The sequence below is a fragment of the Amphiprion ocellaris genome, chromosome 11 (genome assembly GCF_022539595.1).
Source record: "Amphiprion ocellaris isolate individual 3 ecotype Okinawa chromosome 11, ASM2253959v1, whole genome shotgun sequence".
NCBI classification, from domain to species: Eukaryota; Metazoa; Chordata; class Actinopteri; family Pomacentridae; genus Amphiprion; species Amphiprion ocellaris.
In genome coordinates, this window is record NC_072776.1 from 31,899,585 (window position 1) to 31,918,478 (window position 18,894).

Genomic DNA, 18,894 nt, shown 5'->3' on the forward strand with positions numbered 1-18,894 from the left:
GCCCGCTTCATCATTTCCAAGCAGAAAATACCAAAACATTCTCTGGTTCGAGCTTCTGGTATGTGAAGAGTTTCTGCTTTTCTTTTTCCTGATTGAACGTAAACGGTTGGTCGGACGAAACAAGCAAACCCAAGACAGAATGGCAGACTGGAGGAATTTACAAATTGGCGTTTTTTTCACTATTTTTTCTAACATTTTACAGATTCAGTAAAAAATCGGCTAAAAAAGGAAAATAATTTGGCAGATTAATTATTCCACTAAGGAGGCAAGCCTTGGCAGAGTCATGTGACGATCAGCATTGGTTTTGTCTGGTTGTCTGTCTGTTCGCAACATTAATAAATGAAAGCAATACGGTTTTTAAACCTTTCACGCTAAAACCACATCATTTTTGCGCTGCTTAATTATGTATGTTTTACTTACCTACAGTTTTACTTTTACGTGCAAACAAAGTTTTCAAGTGCAGCCCTTTATGTAGTGGATGCTTTAACAACAGTGACCACAAAAGGCAACAATGAGCCAATCCCACCCTTGAAAACACATTTTAGTTAATTGCATACAGAGAAAGTGGTAGGGTTTTTCCTTGGAAGCATTTTCAAATACTACTTTTTCATTTTACACAATAAAAACTTGACAGATTACGTTTAATTGGTTGCTTTGGCAAGTGTCCTATTGGCACTCCCACTGTAAAAACAACCCTAAAATTATGGGATTTTTTTTGTATTTTAGTGACATTGAGCGGTCTGTTCAGTTGACAGCACCCTCTAGTGGATATCTTATTATGACAGGAGCAAAGAAAAATCGTTACACAACCAGAAAAGCAATATAGGGAGGAGGTCGGGGTGGATGGACGGGTCAACAAGACACTGGACTTTAACCCTCCTGTTGTCCACATTTATGGGCACCAAAAAATATTGTTTCCTTGTCTGAAGAAAATCCAAAAATTCAGCAAAAAAATTGCCCAAGTTTCTGAAAATTTGCAAAACCTTCATGAAGAAAATTCCAATAATTCCTTAAAAGTTTTATTTAAAAAAATCCCCCAAATTTGGCAAGAAAATTCTTGTAAATATTTTCAAAAAATGAGTAAAAATCTTCCAAAAAAATACTAAAAATCTCTAGTGATTCCACATATATCAGTAAAACTTCTAATATTTTCTTTAAGAACATTCACAAAAAAATTTTGTGAATGTTCTTCAGAAACTTTAATATTTCTTTTTTTCCACCAAAAAAAAAAAATTCCCAAAAATGAAAATCAGAAGTCTCACTGTGAAAATATTTTTTTTTTCCACATTTTCAAACTTTAAAACGGGTCAGTCTTGACCTGCAGGACGACACGAGGGTTAACATGTTTCTTTGAGCCTTTAATGACAGTTTTATAACCTCAACTGCTTTTGTTTTAAGGCTATAACGATCCTGAAAATCCTCATATATTAACAAGGTGCTTATTTTAACCCAAATGATGATCTTTCCTTAATCCTAACCAGGTTGTTTTTGCATTTGTCACATCATAAATTGTTATTTAATGTGCTATTTATGTTTTTATTATGTATCTGTGGCATATCTGCTGCTTCCGGTACACTCCATTGTGTCATATCAGTGTCACAAATGATCTATATTGTCTTTTCTATGAAACCATTCCCCCATTAATTAAGACTTATCAATGGGGTTAAGCTTCTCTCTGTAATCTCATGTTTCTGCAACAACTAGATTCACCACAAGCTTCAGCTGCAGGTGTTTCTGAGCTGTGAGCAGGAAAGTATGAACCAAAATCTGGCCGCAGACGTTGAGCATCTTGGCCATAAAAGACATTTTTTCCAGAGGCGAGACACGTGTAAGGAGCCTCGGACAGTTTGCTAACATGGTTGATGTTCTTCTGCATGGCCACGTTCATGGATGTGACACCGCCGTCTCTTCCTCCCACTGCTGTGAAGCATTAAACCAGACAGCTTTAGAGCCCGGACCTCTCAAAGCGGAGAAACAAGAGCGAAGATCAGCGAGAGAAAATGTTCACAGCGGAGTAAAATGCGAGGCGGCGGCAGTAATCTCAGCATTCAGACTGCAGAGGACACGTCAAGGTCGAACTGCACAGCAGTAAATTATTCACCAGCCGGGAAAAACACACACAGACTCCCCTTCACTCTGCAGTAAGTACAAGTACACAACCAGATGGCTAGAAAGTACTTTTATATACGACATTACATATGTTTCTTGGTAGAAACGTAACAAAAACTGGAAATGTTTCATGTTCAGTGACAATATTTTGACCAAAAAAAATGCTGAATTAAATTTTCAAAAAAGCAGAATTTGCAATGACAAGAAAGGAATTTGCACACATGCTTATTTATTTATCTGTTTATATCTTTTACTTGTAAACACTTGTTTCTATTTTAGTCGTGTGCTATATTTTATTTAATTTTATTGGCTTACAACTGGCATCACAGTGCATAATTTCACACCATCTCATGTTGATACGTGTGCTGAGATGACAATAAAGAACCTTGAATATTATATTATATTACATTATATTATATTATATTATATTATATTATATTATATTATATTATATTATATTATATTATATTATATTATATTATATTATACTTGCTACAGTGTGATTTTATATTAGTTTTTATTTATTTATTTATTTATTTATTTTTAGACACTATTCCATGGCATCCACTCAGACATTTTTATGTTTTGTACTTTGTATTCTTTTGTAAAAATTATTTCTATTTAATTTTTAACCTCTCTGAAACTGTGTATATTTCACTAACCTTTGCTTATTGCGGTCATTTCCTCCAGGAATAAAATTGATCTTATCTTGTAACATAATTTCAAAGTCTGTAACGCACATAAGACCAATACTAAAAGACTCATATTTCTCTTCAAGTTAGTATCATTTATTTGTTCAATACATGTTCTTAGATTGAATATTAGTACATTTATTTGCCAATGTTGTTAATCAGTTTTCCCTCCAGTCATCACTACATGGTTACAATGGTGTATGGTGTACACCAACTATGGTGTAGGGTAACTGTCAGTATTTTAAACAAGTGGTAATATCTTGAGGAAAAAAACAAGCTTTTCCAAAATTTACAAGGAAAAAAAATGTTTTATTTATTCATTATGTCAAGTGAATATTGGCAAAACAAGACACCTGGCAAATTGGGACAGTGTGCACTGAATATTTTTCTTCATAAAAGCGTGTGTTGCCACAGAAACACACATTTAAATGTAGAAATCAATTCTCACTTTGACATGAGGGAGTCTTTAAGTAAATTTTTGCCATAAAAAGCCAAATAAATTGACCATGATTGAATGAAAAACTAAAGGGAGATAAATACTCATTACATGTTTCATTACTTGACATTAATTTGTAGAAATCTGTTTTCACTTTGACATTTAAGAGTCTTTAATTAAGTAATTTCTCACCAAAAAAAGAAATTGACAATAGTTTAATGTTGAAAAGCAATAAAAGGAGAAAATTCCAAGGGAAGTGACTACTTTTGCTATCACATATTTTAGATTTTTGTTATTCATTACTTGACATTAATTTGTAGAAATCTGATTTCACTTTGATATAAAAAGTCTTTATTTAACTAAATTCTCAACAAAAAAAAAATATGTTTAATTGACCATGATTGAATGTTGCAAAGCAATAAAAAGGGAATACTTCCAAAGAGGGATGAATGCTTTTTATATGTACTGTATGATATGAAGATATAGAAATTTAGTGACGTGTGTGCAGCTCTTTGTCGGAGTCGGGCTCTTTTAAAGGGTCAACAGATAAATCTGAAGTCAAATAACGTGAGCTTTCTCTTTGGCTTTTCTGTTGTGAAATATCAGATAATTTATTCTCATTTGGCCTCAGCAGCTGCAGACAGTCAGACTGGATTCATCTTGAGTTACAGACAAAAATGTTTCCCACTGAACTAAAGTATAAAGTAGCATAAATTAGAAGTACTCAACATTAGATTGCACATTGCAGAAAGTACAAGGACTACGACAATGAAATGCAGTTCAGCATCTCACCAGAAGTGCATTATTTACAGTATTTTATATATACACATGCTGTAAATAATTAGTAGCTTCACCTTAACCCTCCTGTTCTCCTGCGGGTCAAACTTACCCGTTTTAAAATGTGAAAATGTGGGGGAAAAAAGCATATTTTCACAGTGAAAGCTTCCACATTTTCAACATTTTTGGGAAATTTTTGGTGGAAAAAAAAAAGAAATGTTTTAAAAAAAAAGTTTCTTTAAGAACATTCAGGAAAAAAAATCCAGCGAATTTCGCTGGATTTTGGTTGATTTTTATGAAAATGTTCTTAAAGAAAATAGAACTTTTACTGATATATATGTTATCACTTTAGATATTTCTATGATATTTTGGAAGATTTTTATCAATTTTTTTGAAAATATTTCCAATTTTTTTTTACATTTTATTTCTTTCCAATTATTTATTTTTTTTTTTTAAATAAAACATTTAAGGGAAACTTAAGGAATTTTTGGAATTTTCTTCTTGAAGATTTTGCAATTTTTTTTAATAAATTTTGGGATTTTTTTGCTGAAGTTTTTTTCAGACAAGCGAACAATTGTTTTGGTGCCTGTAAATGAGGACAACAGGTGGGTTACAATTGTACAGTTTGTTAGTTAAGTGAGTTTTTGTCTGAAATAAATGTTTTTTCTCAGACCTGTAGCCTCTCAGACCTTCATATTATTTACAAGCAGCTAAAACACTCGGCAGCTTAATGAAACCACCCTTCAGCTCAGATTAAGACGAGTCTTCACGGGGAATAAATGGAGCGATTAGAAAAAAATCCTGCGAGGAAATGGCTCACAGATCTCCACCGATAATGACGTCAAAAATAACGGCTTACTTTGGATTTACAATGAAGCAAAACAGCAAGAAAATGAAATAACAGAACAGAATATGTGCAGCTGAAAGTGGCTGCAAGTGGATTAAAAGCGTCAACAGAAGCTGCCTGATGAAACAATGACAGTCCCTCCTCCTCCTCCTGCCGACACGTTCAAGGACCCGTAACTTTCCATTTCAATAAGCCCACGAGCAGAGTGAGCTGTAGGGCATCGATCTGTTTTTCCTCAGTTTTTATGGAGGGCAGGAGGAGGGAGGAGGGCATGTCAGATTTTCCCCCGGCTGGATGGCAGGCAGCGGCCGGTCTAGACATGAACTCACCAACCGCAGGACGAGCCTCGGAGACAGGAAGGCTGGAGGTGAAGGTTCGCGGCTGCAACCGGGATTTAAAAGCTTCTCCTGGCTGCTGGTTTAACCCCTAAAAACTCGTCTCTGGTAAATCTTTTCTATGAAAATAATCCTGTCGTGCCTTTGAATGGTTCAGATGTAACTCTACATTGTTGGCTCCTGAAGAATGTAGATCTATGAGCTTCTATCTCCACTTATTACTCCAATACTCGCTGCAGCTCAAGCACACCGGCTCACTCAATTAAATTCATTCAATTAAAAAAAGCTTTATCTGTCCCTTTGGGGCAATTTAAAGGTACATAGAGCTAATAATCGTAATAATAATAGTAGTAGCATGCATGTGGTGTTTAAAATAGAAGCAAATAAAACTAAAATTACAATATACTGAGATATAGGTGTAAATTGTACAAGGGTGCTGCTCAAACACTATAAAACTATTATTCCAGTAATTCAGCTGCATATATGCGAATTGGAAACCAATTCTGAGGAAGAATAACGATTCAAAAAACTCCACCCTGAAAGTCGACAGGATGTTTCTCAGGTTTGTTATGTTTGACACCTGGAAAAGTCTGAATCTGAGTTTTTGAGACGGCCCCTGTTTATTTAGTTCATTATGTGTCTTCCATCATATAAAAACACAAAATTCAGGGTGTCCCTAAAGTCTGGACACATAAGAAATCTCGTTAACTTTAGTTTATTTTGCCTCCACCCCAACCCTAACCCTAACCCCAACCCTGTCTTTCGATATGTCCATTCTTCCCATCCACTGAGAAGTACCAGTTCAACTCTTTCTTCTTTCGACAAAGCCATATTTAATCTGTGGTCAGAAAATAATTATAGTTAATGAGATTTCCTATGTATCCAGACTTTACGGACACCCTGCAGACGTGTTAACAAGGTAAAAAATTCAATATTTTTTGCAGATTTTTTGGCCTTGCTGGTTTGTTTGAAAACTGTGTCGTCTACAAAAGTAAAAATTACCAAAATGACATCAAGGCAATGGATAGTTAACAAAATGAGGCTTCCTCCCCTCCACAGAACAGCACACTGTGATGAGAAAGTACAGATTAGGGATAGAATGATTATCATGGCAGATATTTCACATTCCTTTCTTTTTGAAGTTATTTTTTCGGTCATTTTTGACTTTATTTGACAGGTTCGGTTGAGAGGCAGAGAGGAAAGTAGGGGAGAAGAATGGGGGAGACCTTCAGAAAAGGGCCGTGAGCTGGAATCGAACCCAGGCTGCTGTGTCGGGGAACCTAGTCCCTGTTTATGGGTCACACACTCAACCAGTTGAGCACTCAGATATTTGACATTCTTCTGATTATCTGTATCTGTATTTTTATTGCCAGATTATTGACAAATAAAAACAACAGTGAGTAAAAATGAGACAAATATCCAGAAACTACTCGGAGGGTTAAAGTAAACTGCAGGCTCAGACAATCACTTCTGATCTTTACGACTTCATACAGAGCATACACATTTAAAGGAACAGTCTGGAATGCTGGGATATTTGCAGGATTTTCCACCAGTCTGTGACCTCCAGTATCTCCTGTGATTTTCACCTCATCATACAGAATCTTTCACCTCCTCAGATTGTCTTTTACTTCCATCTGACCTAACAGATCTGTGTTTTCCTCCCCGATCATCCCATCCCTCCTTCCTGCCACAACAAGCCGCCGCCGCCTTTCCTCCTGCTCTCTCCTCCAATTGTGTTCCTCTCACTTCTCTTTCTGTTTTTCTGTCCCTCTCTCCTTTTTCTCTCTCCTTTCTCGCCTTCCTCCCCACCAGTCACGGTGATGAAGTGGCCAGTGAGTAGCCGTCTCTGCCGGTAATCACCGCGGTAACTCATGGCAGCGCCGCGGCGCCGGCAACACGCCATCCATCACCGCCTCCGCTGCTGCAGGAAACTGATATATCAAGATGTAAATTCTGGCCCTGCTGCTGCTCCCCTTTGCCTCACCACTGTCTCCACCGAGGAGGGGAACATGGAAGAGATGATGGGGGAAGGGATGGAGGGGTGAGGACGGAGGAAACCAGGGAATGGGGGGAGAAAAGGTGGAGCAAATGCGAGGAGAAACGATGGGAAGGATAGAAAAGGGAAGGGAAGAAAAGAGCAACGAGGGAATTTACTGCAGCAGAGGAGATGGAGAGGAGATGGGAATAAAGGAAGAGGAGAGGATAAAGGAGGAGAAAGAGTGGAGGGAGGAGAAGGCTGAATGTATGATGGTGATGGCAGCGTTAATCCATCCTAATCCTGCCTTGTTGCCTTTTCTCAGCCTGCAGTAAACACACAAACACACCGACAGAGGAGGAGCGTTTCAGCCCTCTAATGTTTGGTAAAATGTTGAAAATCACTGAATTCGGTAAAAGAACTCTCACTGACCGGGTACTTTATTAGGTACACTTGTTCAACTGCGTGTTAACAAACATCTAATCAGTCAATCACATGGAAACAGCTCAATGCATTTGTAGACAACCTGCTGAAGTTCAAACCGAGCATCAGAATTGGGAAGAAAGGGGATCTAAGTGACTTTGAATGTAGCATGGTTGTTGGTTGGCTGGTCTGAGTATTTCAGAATCTGCTGATCAACTGGGATTTTCACATACAACCATCTCTAGGGTTTACAAAGAGAAACTATCCAGTGAGCAGCAGTTGTGTGGATGAAAATGCCTTGTTGATGTGAGAGGTCAGAGGACAATGGACAGACTGAGATTGGAGATGATAGAAAGACAACAGTCAGTCAAATAACCAAACCAAGGAATGCAGAATACCATCTCTGAACGTACAACAACCTTTAGAGGATGTTCTACAGCAGCAGAAGACCACACCGGGTGCCACTCCTGTCAGCTAAGAATAGGAAACTGAGGCTACAGTTCACACAGGATCACCAAAACTGGACAATAGAAGATAAATGTCATCAACACTTTTTGCACTCAAGCAGCCCCATATCATTCCACTCTCACCTCCGTGCTTCACTGTCAGGACTATGCATTCACTGTGGTAGTCCTGGTCAAGACAGACACAAAACAACCACACAGAAGACACAAAATTACCACAAAAAGACAAAATTACCACAACGAGACCCAAATTAGGCACAGACAGACACAAAGAGTTACACAAAGAAACACAAAACAAGCAGAGAGACACTTAAAATAATCACAGAGACACAAAATGAGCACAACATCTCTCAAAATGCCTCTGCACTTCATTGTCAGGACCATGCATTCACTGTGGTAAATGTCCATCCTGAATGCACAACACACACCTTCATGGACTACAGCAGCAGAAGACCACACTGGGGCCATTTCTGTCAGCTAAGAACAAGAAACTGAGGCTACAGTTCACACAGGTTCACCAAAACTGGACAACAGAAGATTGGAAAAATGTTGCCAGGTCTGATGAGTCTCCGTTTCAGCTGTGACATTCAGATGGTCAGAATTTGGCATAAACAACATGAAATCATGGATCCATCCTGCCTTGTATCAAAGGTTCAGGCTGCTGGTGGTGTAATGGTGTGGAGGATATTTTCTTGTCTCACTTTGAACCCCTTAGTACCAACTGATCATGGTTTAAACACCACAGCCTACTTGAGTGTTGTTTCTAACCATGTCCATCCCTTTGTGAACCACAGTGGACCATCTTCTGATGCTACTTCCAGCAGGATAATGCACTATGTCACAAAGCGCAAATCATCTCAAACTGGTTTCTTCAACACGACAATGAGTTCACTGTACTCAAATGGCCTCCACAGTCACCAGATCTCAATCCAGCAGAACCTTTGGGATGTGGTGGAGCAGGAGATTGGGATCATGGATGCGCAGTCGACAAATCTGCAGCAACTGTGTGATGCTGTCATGTCAATATGGACCAAAATCTCTGAGGAATGTTTCCAACGCCTTGTTGAAAGTATGACATGAGGAATTAAGGGAGTTCTGAAGGCAAAAGGGAGTCCAACCTTTTACTAGCAAGGATTAGCTAATAAAGTGTACAGTGAGTGCATGTCACACATTAAAGAATGCATACATAATGTTATTTGAGCCTGAGTCTGTGAAGATTCTCAGACAAATACACAACCATTCAAAAGTTTGGGTCACTTAGAAATGTCCTTATTTTTAAAAGAAAAGCTTTTTTTTTTTCAATGAAGATAACATTAAATAAATCATAAATACAGTCTAGACATTGTTAATGTGGTAAATGACTATTCTAGCTGGAAACAGCTGATTTTTAATGGAATATCTCCATAGGGGTACAGAGGAACATTTCCAGCAACCATCACTCCTGTGTTCTAATGCTACATTGTGTTAGCTAATGGTGTTGAAAGGCTCATTGATGATTAGAAAACCCTTGCGCAATTATATTGAATAAAAGTGTGAATTTCCATGGAAAACATGAAATTGTCTGAGTGACCCTAAACTTCTGAATAGTAGTGTAGGTCATCGTAATCCTAGGAGCTTCAGAAAAAAGCCACTGGAATTCAAGAATCTAAAAAGAAAAGTCCAGTTACAGCTTGTTTAATGACATGCCCTTAAAGGCCAAAACATGCTCTGTACATCTTCGCAGAATCAAACAGAAAACGATTGCCCTAATGCTGACCGATTTGTTTTTGGAAACTCATTTTTTTGACATTTTTTGGTGAGTTATTTGTCTTAGTTTGCTGTATTTTAGAGGTAAATAATAGTGTTTGAAAAGCAACTAATGCATTTAAGGATTCCTTAAGTGTATTTAAGCAACGGTTAACTTTGTTATTCCAGTTAAATCCTGCCAGTGTCAAATGTCATTAAAAGCAAAACTGCTGGTTGCGGCTGCATTTTCTTTCTCTCTTTTCCCTTTTTAAAAAAAAAAAAACAAAAACACAAGAATATTAGTAATATAAAGTCTTACATTTGAGTCAAACAAGTCTAAGTAATACCATGGAAGCTTATGAACTGCAGGTAAAACTGTTTGTATTTGGCAGTAAAGCGGAGTTTTAAATACGGCGTTACTGGACTGCTAGTGATGCATTTTATACCAAAAAGAAAAGACTTGTCGGAGCTGAAAAATGGGGCAAACGTAAGCAGAGTGGGCAACAGCATCTAGGAGGATGGTGGAAAAACTGAGGAAGCATCCAAGAAAAGTTTCTGATGCTCCAGACAGAAGAAGGCTGAAAGAAAACCTTCAATTTATGGCTTCAATATGACTCAGGAGTGTTTGTGTGATTGTTCTGTGCCAGAAGGGGGAGACAAAAGCTCTGCACTGCAAGTTTGAAGACTAGTTTGCAAATCAGCAGATCGATAGATCAGACAGACAAATATGAACAGAGTAGGAATGTGTAGAAACACCAAGATATGCCGCAGCTTTTCTCGATGCAACACTTTTCTGGCTTATGCACAGAAACCTGAAATCATGCTTTTGTGGTTTACAAAACTGTAAAACCATCCATCAATGAAAATGTTCCCAGTTCTCTTGCAGCACCTCAGGTTTTTCTGACGAGTCCTGACCGTGAACTCTTTCAGGCTCTTCAGCTAAAAGCCACATTTGACTCTTGACCTGAGAGATTCCCACTAAAGCAGCCAAAGCCGACGACAATACGAGTCACATCAGTGCGTCAGATTCCAGACAGACTTCTAGTGTTGATGCTCAGATTACTGTAAACTCCTGTCTGGGTTGCAGTCAAACGGGCCTCAACTTCAGCCCGTCTTCATCGCCTCCGTCTGTCGGAGTCCATCAGCAAACAACGGCAAAGCAAAACACACAAAACAAAGAAAACAAGTCCTCCTCGGATCGTCGTTTCACAGCATTTTTCTCGGCTTTCTCTTTCAGGCTGCTCCTCCTCTGGAAACCTTCAACTCAGGCCAAGAAATAGTTGTTGGTCACAATCACCAAAAGCCAAAGTCTCTGCGTCTCTTTTCATCTCTTTCCACTGCTTTAGCATAAAAATACAAGTTAACCACTGAAATCTGTTCGTGACACACACCATCCGCAGTGGTATTTGGACAGGCAGTGTATGCACAGAGCAGCGCAATGAGTGTGGAAACTAGTTGCCAATTGCTAAAACTAAATAAATAAATATATAAAAACCTTGAAGAAGAAAAAAGAAACTAAGTTTTGGCATCTATTGGAGAAAAACGGAGATAATTCTTCAGGATTATTTGTTTTTATTTGCTATTGTGAGTTAAAGGTGTTGACCTTTTTTTTTTTTTTTTTAAATGTTTTGCAAAATAGTTTTTTATTTTTTTTTATTTTTGACATTTCCGTAACTTATTTCTAATGACATACTTCAAAGTGCACAAAAAAGATGTTACAGAAACACGGTTGCTTGAAGGCTACAGACCAACATGCAGGCTGCACAACAAACTGAGCATCCCAGCAATTAAGCTACAATAAACTTTTACAAAAAGCCTTCTTGTGACCTAAAATTGTGTTTGCTTGTAGTCAAGAACAAGGACAAAAGACATGGAAAAAGCTATATTTGATATAACATGTGGACAGTGTCTGACTCCTTAACTTCAGCAGCCTTATATCTATCTGTAGTCGCAGAGCTTTGCAATGCAGTTCTGCACTAAACTCGACACTCAGGTGCTGCAGCATCACATTAATGTGACAATTCTAACAGTTTTAACAGTGAAACAGTGACACAAAACTAGAATGTGCAAATATATATATGTATATATATATATATATATATATATATATATATATATATATATATATATATATATATATATATATATATATATATATATATATATATATATATAGTATATCAGAGTTCTATAAATAACTGCTAAAATTTCAAAAATGACAAAAGACATCTGTGTACAAACCTCTGACAAGGTAACAAGCAGTGTGATTTCAATATATGATTTCATCTACCTTCTATAAATGCAAAAACTAAACTAAAAGCGACATTATTTATCAAATGACCAAAAGAAAGAAACTACACAATGCCCACATGAGCAGAACATGAACAGCCTCACATGTCTTCATTGCACATTTTTCTGCACTAAACCCGACACTCAGGTGCTGCAGCATCACATTAGTGTGACGGTTTTAACAGTGAAACTGTGACACGAAACTAGAAAATAGATATATATTTGTTATTCTAGCATCCCAGAGCTTTTGCCTTCAAAACCGTCCAATATGCTACACAGGTGAACAGCTGCACAACAAACCCAGAGTTTAAGCTGATGAATGCTTGTACTGGAGGATAATGAGACCACATGATGGTTGGACTACAAACTTGTGAAACGCAGCAACAACAACGAGCAGCTGTCAGCAGAGATGTGGTCGTTCATGTCAGATTCGTGTACAGGGACTCTGTAAATCAGCATTTCAAAGACAGTAAAGATGAACTCACTGTTGAACTGCTTCAGCCGTCGCTCACGTCCAAACGTCCCTGCAGAGACAGAAAGCAGAGTTCATCGTTAGTTTCCTGCGTCGAGGCTCTTGGAAGCGTCTTAACGAGGTAAATGTGTGTTTCTGTTGCTCAGATCTGTTCAGGTCTGAACCATGACATCACTTCAACCCTCCCACCGACTGGGAATGAGAGTCGCTAATAAAACCAGCACGATTTACTGCACACACACACACACACACACACACACACACACACACACACACACACACACACACGCTGACCTTTCTAAATAAAGGGTAAGAAGCAACACAAACCCATGGGGAAACAAAAGCAGTAAAACCGACCATGAAAAAGAAGCAACACAAAGAGCCGATAAGATCTAGACGAAAGTCAATCACCCCGACGACAGCAATGAATCAATGAATGAGCCAATCAGAATTAAATTACATCATGCAGAGTTTATGTTTTAGTATAAAGTGTCACTAACAGATCATACAGAGCCAAATAACCTGCTGCTGAATTCAACTATGTGATCATTTCATGTATTAAAGGTGTGTGAATTAAAGGAAACAGTTCAAGGAGACGACAGGGTGTGTCTCTTTTTTTGATTTTTCTGTGTCTTTTTGCAGTTGTTTTCTGTGTTTTTCTCATCTATTTGTGTCTCTGTGGTCGTTTTGTGTCTGTGGTATATTTGCGGTTGTTTTGGGCCTCTTTGTGGTTGTTTTGTGTATTTTTCTGGACTTTTTGTGTGTTTTTGTGGTAGTTTTGTGTGTGTTTGTAGTCTTTCAGTCGTTGTTTTGTGTCTCTTTGTGGTTGTTTTATTTTTGTGGGTGGCTTGTGTCTCTGTGGTGGTTTTGCGCATTTTTGTCATCATTCTGGGTCTCTTTGTGTCTCTGTAGTTGTTTTGTGTATTTTTCCGGTCTTTTTGTGGTTGTTTTGTGCATTTTTGTGATCTTTTTGTGACCTCTTTATGGTTGTTTTGTGTCTCTGTGGATGTTTTGTGTATTTTTGTGGTTGGCTTGTGTCTGTGGTGGTTTTGTGTGTTTTTTGTGGTCTTTTCGTGCCTCTTTTTGGTGGTTTTGTGTATTTTTGTGGTCTTTTCGTGCCTGTGTTTGGTTGTTTTGTGTATTTTTGTGGTCTTTTCGTGCCTGTGTTTGGTGGTTTTGTGTATTTTTGTGGTCTTTTCGTGCCTGTTTTTAGTGGTTTTGTGTATTCTGGAGGTCTTTTCGTGTCCCTTGGTGGTCATTTTGCACCTCTTGGTGGAGTTTTCTGTCTCATTTTGGTGTTTTATGGTTGTTTCGTGACAGACGAACTATCATTTTAAATACAGCTTTACGTTCACAGACGAGCTGAGCCATAATCAGACACTTATTGTTCAGTGGGCGGTCAGCGACGCTCACAGCCTGATAAAATACAAAATTAGGAAATCTACGAGATTACAACACCATGCAAAGTGATGCAATTTTCTGTTATTTGCTGGATAAGCGAGAAAAAAAATTGCAAGAATCTAGTTTGAAGGACATTAAAGCATTAAATAAATTGGCGGTAGTGGAGCTCAGCGTGAACAGAAAGTGACTGGATGCTGTTTAATGTTCAGCCAAGTGAAGAGTACAGTGTGTCAGAGCCAGAGAGGCCCATATGGCATGGAGTGTCCCTCGCCAAAGCTGCCCAGACTGGAAGGAAGCAGCCCAGCTTCTCTCTGCAGACAAACTGGACCAGGATGTTGTCACTGGGGGAAATGGACACCTAGTGGCGTCTGAAAATATCATCAGAAATCCTGCAAAACATGAAGAAATGACGACACTGCAACTGAAATGCTGATAAATATTTAATAAATTATATCAGTGACACTAAGAATGAACAGTGGTGAAAAATGTCTGTCTCTTTGTGATGATTTTGTGTATTTCTTTCATCTTTTCATGTCTTTTGTGGTGATTTTGTGTATTTTTCTCATCTTTTTGTGTCTCTTTGTGGTGATTTTGTGTATTTTTCTCATCTTTTCGTGTCTGCTTGTGGTTGTTTTGTGTATTCTTATCAGCTTTTTGTGTCTCTTTTTGGTGGTTTTGTGTATTTTTTCTTTTCAATTTGTGTCTCTGTGGTGGTTTTCTGTCCCTTTGTGGTGGTTTGGTGTATTTTTCCTCATCTTTTTGTATATCTTTGTGGTTGTTTTGTGTATTTTTCTCGTCTTTTTGTGTCTCTTTGTGGTTGTTTTGTGTATTTTTCCTCTATTTTCATGTCTGTGGTGGTTTTGTGTCTCTTTTTGTTTTTTTTGTGTATTTTTCTAATCTTTTCGTGTCTGCTTGTGGTTGTTTTGTGTATTTTTCTCATCTTGTATCTTTTTGTGGTTATTTTGTGTATTTTTCTCATCTTTTTGTGTCTGTGGTGGTTTTGTGTCTCTCTGTGGTTGTTTTTTGTCTCTTTGAGGTTGTTTTGTGTCTATTTGTGGTTATTTTACATTTTTTTTCTCATCTTTTTGTGTCAATTTGTGGTTGTTTTGTTCATTTTTCTCATCTTTTCGTGATTCTTTGTGTAGGTTTGTGTCTCTTTGTGGTTGTTTTATGTATTTTTCTGGTCTTTTCATGTCTATTTTTGGTGGTTTTGCGTCTCTTTGTGGTTGTTTGTTGTCTCTGAGGTTGCTTTGTGTCTATTTGTGGTCATTTTGTGTATTTTTCTCATCTTTTTGTGACTCTTTTTGGTAATTTTGTGTATTTTTCTTGTCTTTCCATATCTCTTTGTGGTTGTTTTGTATATTGTTGTCATGTTTTTGTGTCTATTTGTGGTTATTTTGTGTTTCTCGTCTCATCTTTGCATTTCTCTGTGGTGGTATTGTGTATTTTTCTGGTTTGTTGGTGTCTCTCTGTGGTTGTTTTGTGTATTTTTCTCATTCTGGTCATAAAATATAACCCAAAATCCTGTAAAACATGCAGAAATGACGACATTGCCACTGCAATGCTGATTAATCTTAAATAAATTATTTCACCGTGACACTCAGAATGAATGGTGGAGAAAAAGAAACCACAAACCGAGCAGGAAAATAAGCTAAAAGTGTGGAAATGACACCGTTTACCTGAGCAGCAGGTGAGCTGTTAACCTTCCCTCTCTGTCTTTAAATATCTTTCCTGCTCGCATTCCTTTCATTCCTTCATCTCCTGTGTGTGTCTGTTTTATTTATCTCCTTGTTTTCGCTCCCTTATTATCACCTCGATGCCGCCGAACTGATTGATATGCAAATGCTGAATAAATCTGCATATCGTTTAACGAGATCATCGTCTCTCTGCTGTGGCGTCTGATTGCACCTGTGAAAATAGGAGTGATGTATGTGGATCATACGGAGAGGAACATCATTCCATAAGGGCAGTTTTACTTTGTTGGTGACCTGAGATTAGAAGACTTTGTAATTTATTCATGCTTCTTCTAATCAGTGGTTTTAAAGAGCCCATATTCAGCACATTTACAGGTTTATTTTTGTAATTTCAGGGTCGACTAGAATAGGTTTATGTGTTTTAATGCTAAAAGAACACCTCATTTTTGATCATTTTGCATTTTCCTGCAGCACATCCTTTAATCATCTGTTTAAAATGCTCAGTTTTACAGGGCTAACTGGTGACCAGACCTTAGAGTGACATTTGGTTTGTGTGGGATGCTGACGGGGGGTCTAGGGGCCCTCCCTCAGAAAATTTTGAAAATGATTGATCCCATTTCCTGCATTCTGGTGTATTTTAAGAGCATTTTGCCTGTTAAAACCTAATTGAAGCATGGCTGTACTAAAGACCACACAGGCACCTAGTTTTTGCTCATAGTTTCCCATCCAAGTGCTAACAACCTGCTGAGCTTCTAATATTTGATGGGATCAGCTCTCGAGGTGGTGGAGCCATAAATTATGCTACATTTGACACTTTAACTTGCATGTAAACTTATTATTAAATTTTAAATACAGTACATTACAGTTTTAGAATAGAAAGCACTTTTTTGTTTGAGTTGATACTTCTCTAAAACGTTGATCTCATCTGTCTTCATATATTTCATATACTCATATTTATTGTTTTTTAAAACAAACGATGTAGCTGAAAATTAAACAATCAGATCACAACGTCCAGCAGAATTCGAAACACAATTTAATACATGGAATGAAAGGGGTATAGCCTGAAAAATGTTGACAATCCCTGCTGTAATGTAACAGGAAAATATTTTCACCCTTTAAATAGACAACACTAACCTCTCAACCTCTGCTAGTCTGTCTGTTCTGTCTCAGATGAATACTTTTTCTTTGGTGGTTAATCTATTAAAAATAAAACTAAATATTCTTCCTTTTTCCTGGTTCACCTCCCTTATCTTTGAGTGGCAGCTTGCAACCTTAAAGGATTAAAATATTCATGTTGGTTTAATTTCTCATCACCAGTGTAGGTTGTGTTCACACCATTCTACAGAGCATTATAGAAGGTAGTCATATTAGGTCCAAAACTAGCAAAAGATGCCAGTTAGCGTTCCATCATGGAAACAGCAGCAAAACCAGAAAACCAACAGGTTTTTTCCCCATTAATTTGCCACTCAATGTATAATGCCGAAGGTTTCATTTCCTGTTTACATTTAAGTTGTGCACAATTTAAATTGAACCTTGAAGAAAAGTTTAAGAAACGCCACTGGTTTTGCTGCTGATGGAATAGCTCAATGCTAACAGACATGTTTTTACATCATATGCAAACCTTCTATAGTTTATTCTGATGGTGATGGGCAGCAAAGATTTATATGTTACAATGATAGCTGTGGTAACAGTCAACATCCTGATATTTTGACCTGGTTTATGTTATGTACATGTCACTCCTTTACAAATTTGAGGACCACTGTGCAACAACATTTACGGGTTTTTTTGTTTGTTTGTTTTTTTTGCTGCCAAACATTTCAGTATGTGACATGCTAGCAACCTCAGTTCTCCCGCTCGCAGGAAACAAACCAGTTTGAGACTACAAGCCCACTGACACAACAACTGAGCGATACACTTGTTCTAAAGCCTTAATACATACCTGAAAAGAGGTTAATGTCTGGAATCACTCCTCCACGATCATTTAAAGCTCCCGGGCAGCAGCTTTCAAACACAGGTGCGCCACTCAGAGACAACCAGCCTGACAGCCACCCGCTACAGGGGACTGGGGATCGGGGAGGACGGAAAATGCGGACCGGAATTTCACAAACCTGCCGTTCTCTGGAGTAAAAACGCGAACTGGATTTCCCCAAAGGTTACATATTCCCATAACAGCAAAGTAGAACTTTTTTAAAATGTATTTATTTTGCCCGTGTGATATTGGGAGTGAGGCGTTTGAGCGTGTGAAGGGACTGAGACGCGTGTGTCTCACGGCCAAAGCGTAAGAGTTGGCAGCCATGATTTTAGCTCCTGTCTCTTTAAGGAAAAAGCTAACTCTGCTCTGATTGGTCAACTGGATCGACGTGTCCAGTAACCAGAAGCAGAAGCAACTCTAGTGAGGAAATAATGGTGGAGCGAAAAGGAGGAAGCTGACCATTATGTATTTACAGGTCAAGCTAGCTGCTAGGAAGCTAGCTGCATGATTTAATGCACAGACACACACACACACACACGCACATACACAGCTGACCTTTACAAATAAAATGTAAGAAACAACAGGATGAACAGGAAGTTGTTCATTCTTTTTTTACATTCCGAGCTAACTTCTAGCCAGACGCTATGCTAATGTGTTACATGATGATAATGGTGGAAGGAAAAGGAGGTTGATCATTGTTTACAGACCAAGCTATCTGCTAGGAAGCTAGCTGCACAATTTAATGAACAAACAGCTGACATTTACAAATAAAGGGTAACAAGCAACGGAAGGATGAACAGGAAGTTGCTAATTTTTTGTTTACAGTCTGAGTTACCTGCTAGCCAGACGCTATGCTAATGTGTTACCTGATGACATTGATAGGTAATAGAAAAACAGCCTGGACTTAATATGAAGCGCTTCAGGCAGATAAGCAGCGTTTTCTGCGAGAGAATGATTCCTTTTGGGGTTGAATTTGCAGACAAACATAAAAACGCCACAGATAAGCTGTCAACAGAATAACAGGATTTGTTTTGGTTTTTTTTCCAATGTGTGACTGTTTTTACTGCATTCAAACTTTTTTTCTACCTATTTTTGGTCTCTGAGTTCTATAAATGGCTGCTAAAATTCAACATTCAAAACTTTGAATACGTGATTTCATAATACGGCTGCATCTACCACATAAACACTACTGTTCAGAAGTTTGGGGTCTCTAAGAAATGTCCTTATTTTTGAAAGAAAAGCAGTTTATTTCAATGAAGATAACATTAAATGAATGCTAAATC

At 37.9% G+C, this 18,894-nt stretch overlaps 1 protein-coding gene across 2 annotated transcripts in view; it reads right to left on the reverse strand.

Moving 5' to 3' along the window:
- Positions 1 to 18,894, reverse strand: part of enox1 (ecto-NOX disulfide-thiol exchanger 1) — a 178,647-nt gene that overhangs the window by 109,359 nt on the left and 50,394 nt on the right. For both annotated transcript variants that reach the window (XM_023299366.3, XM_023299364.3), the window contains exon 3: positions 12,558 to 12,596. The gene's annotated coding sequence lies outside the window, so the exon portion shown is untranslated. The remainder of the gene's footprint in view (positions 1 to 12,557; positions 12,597 to 18,894) is intronic.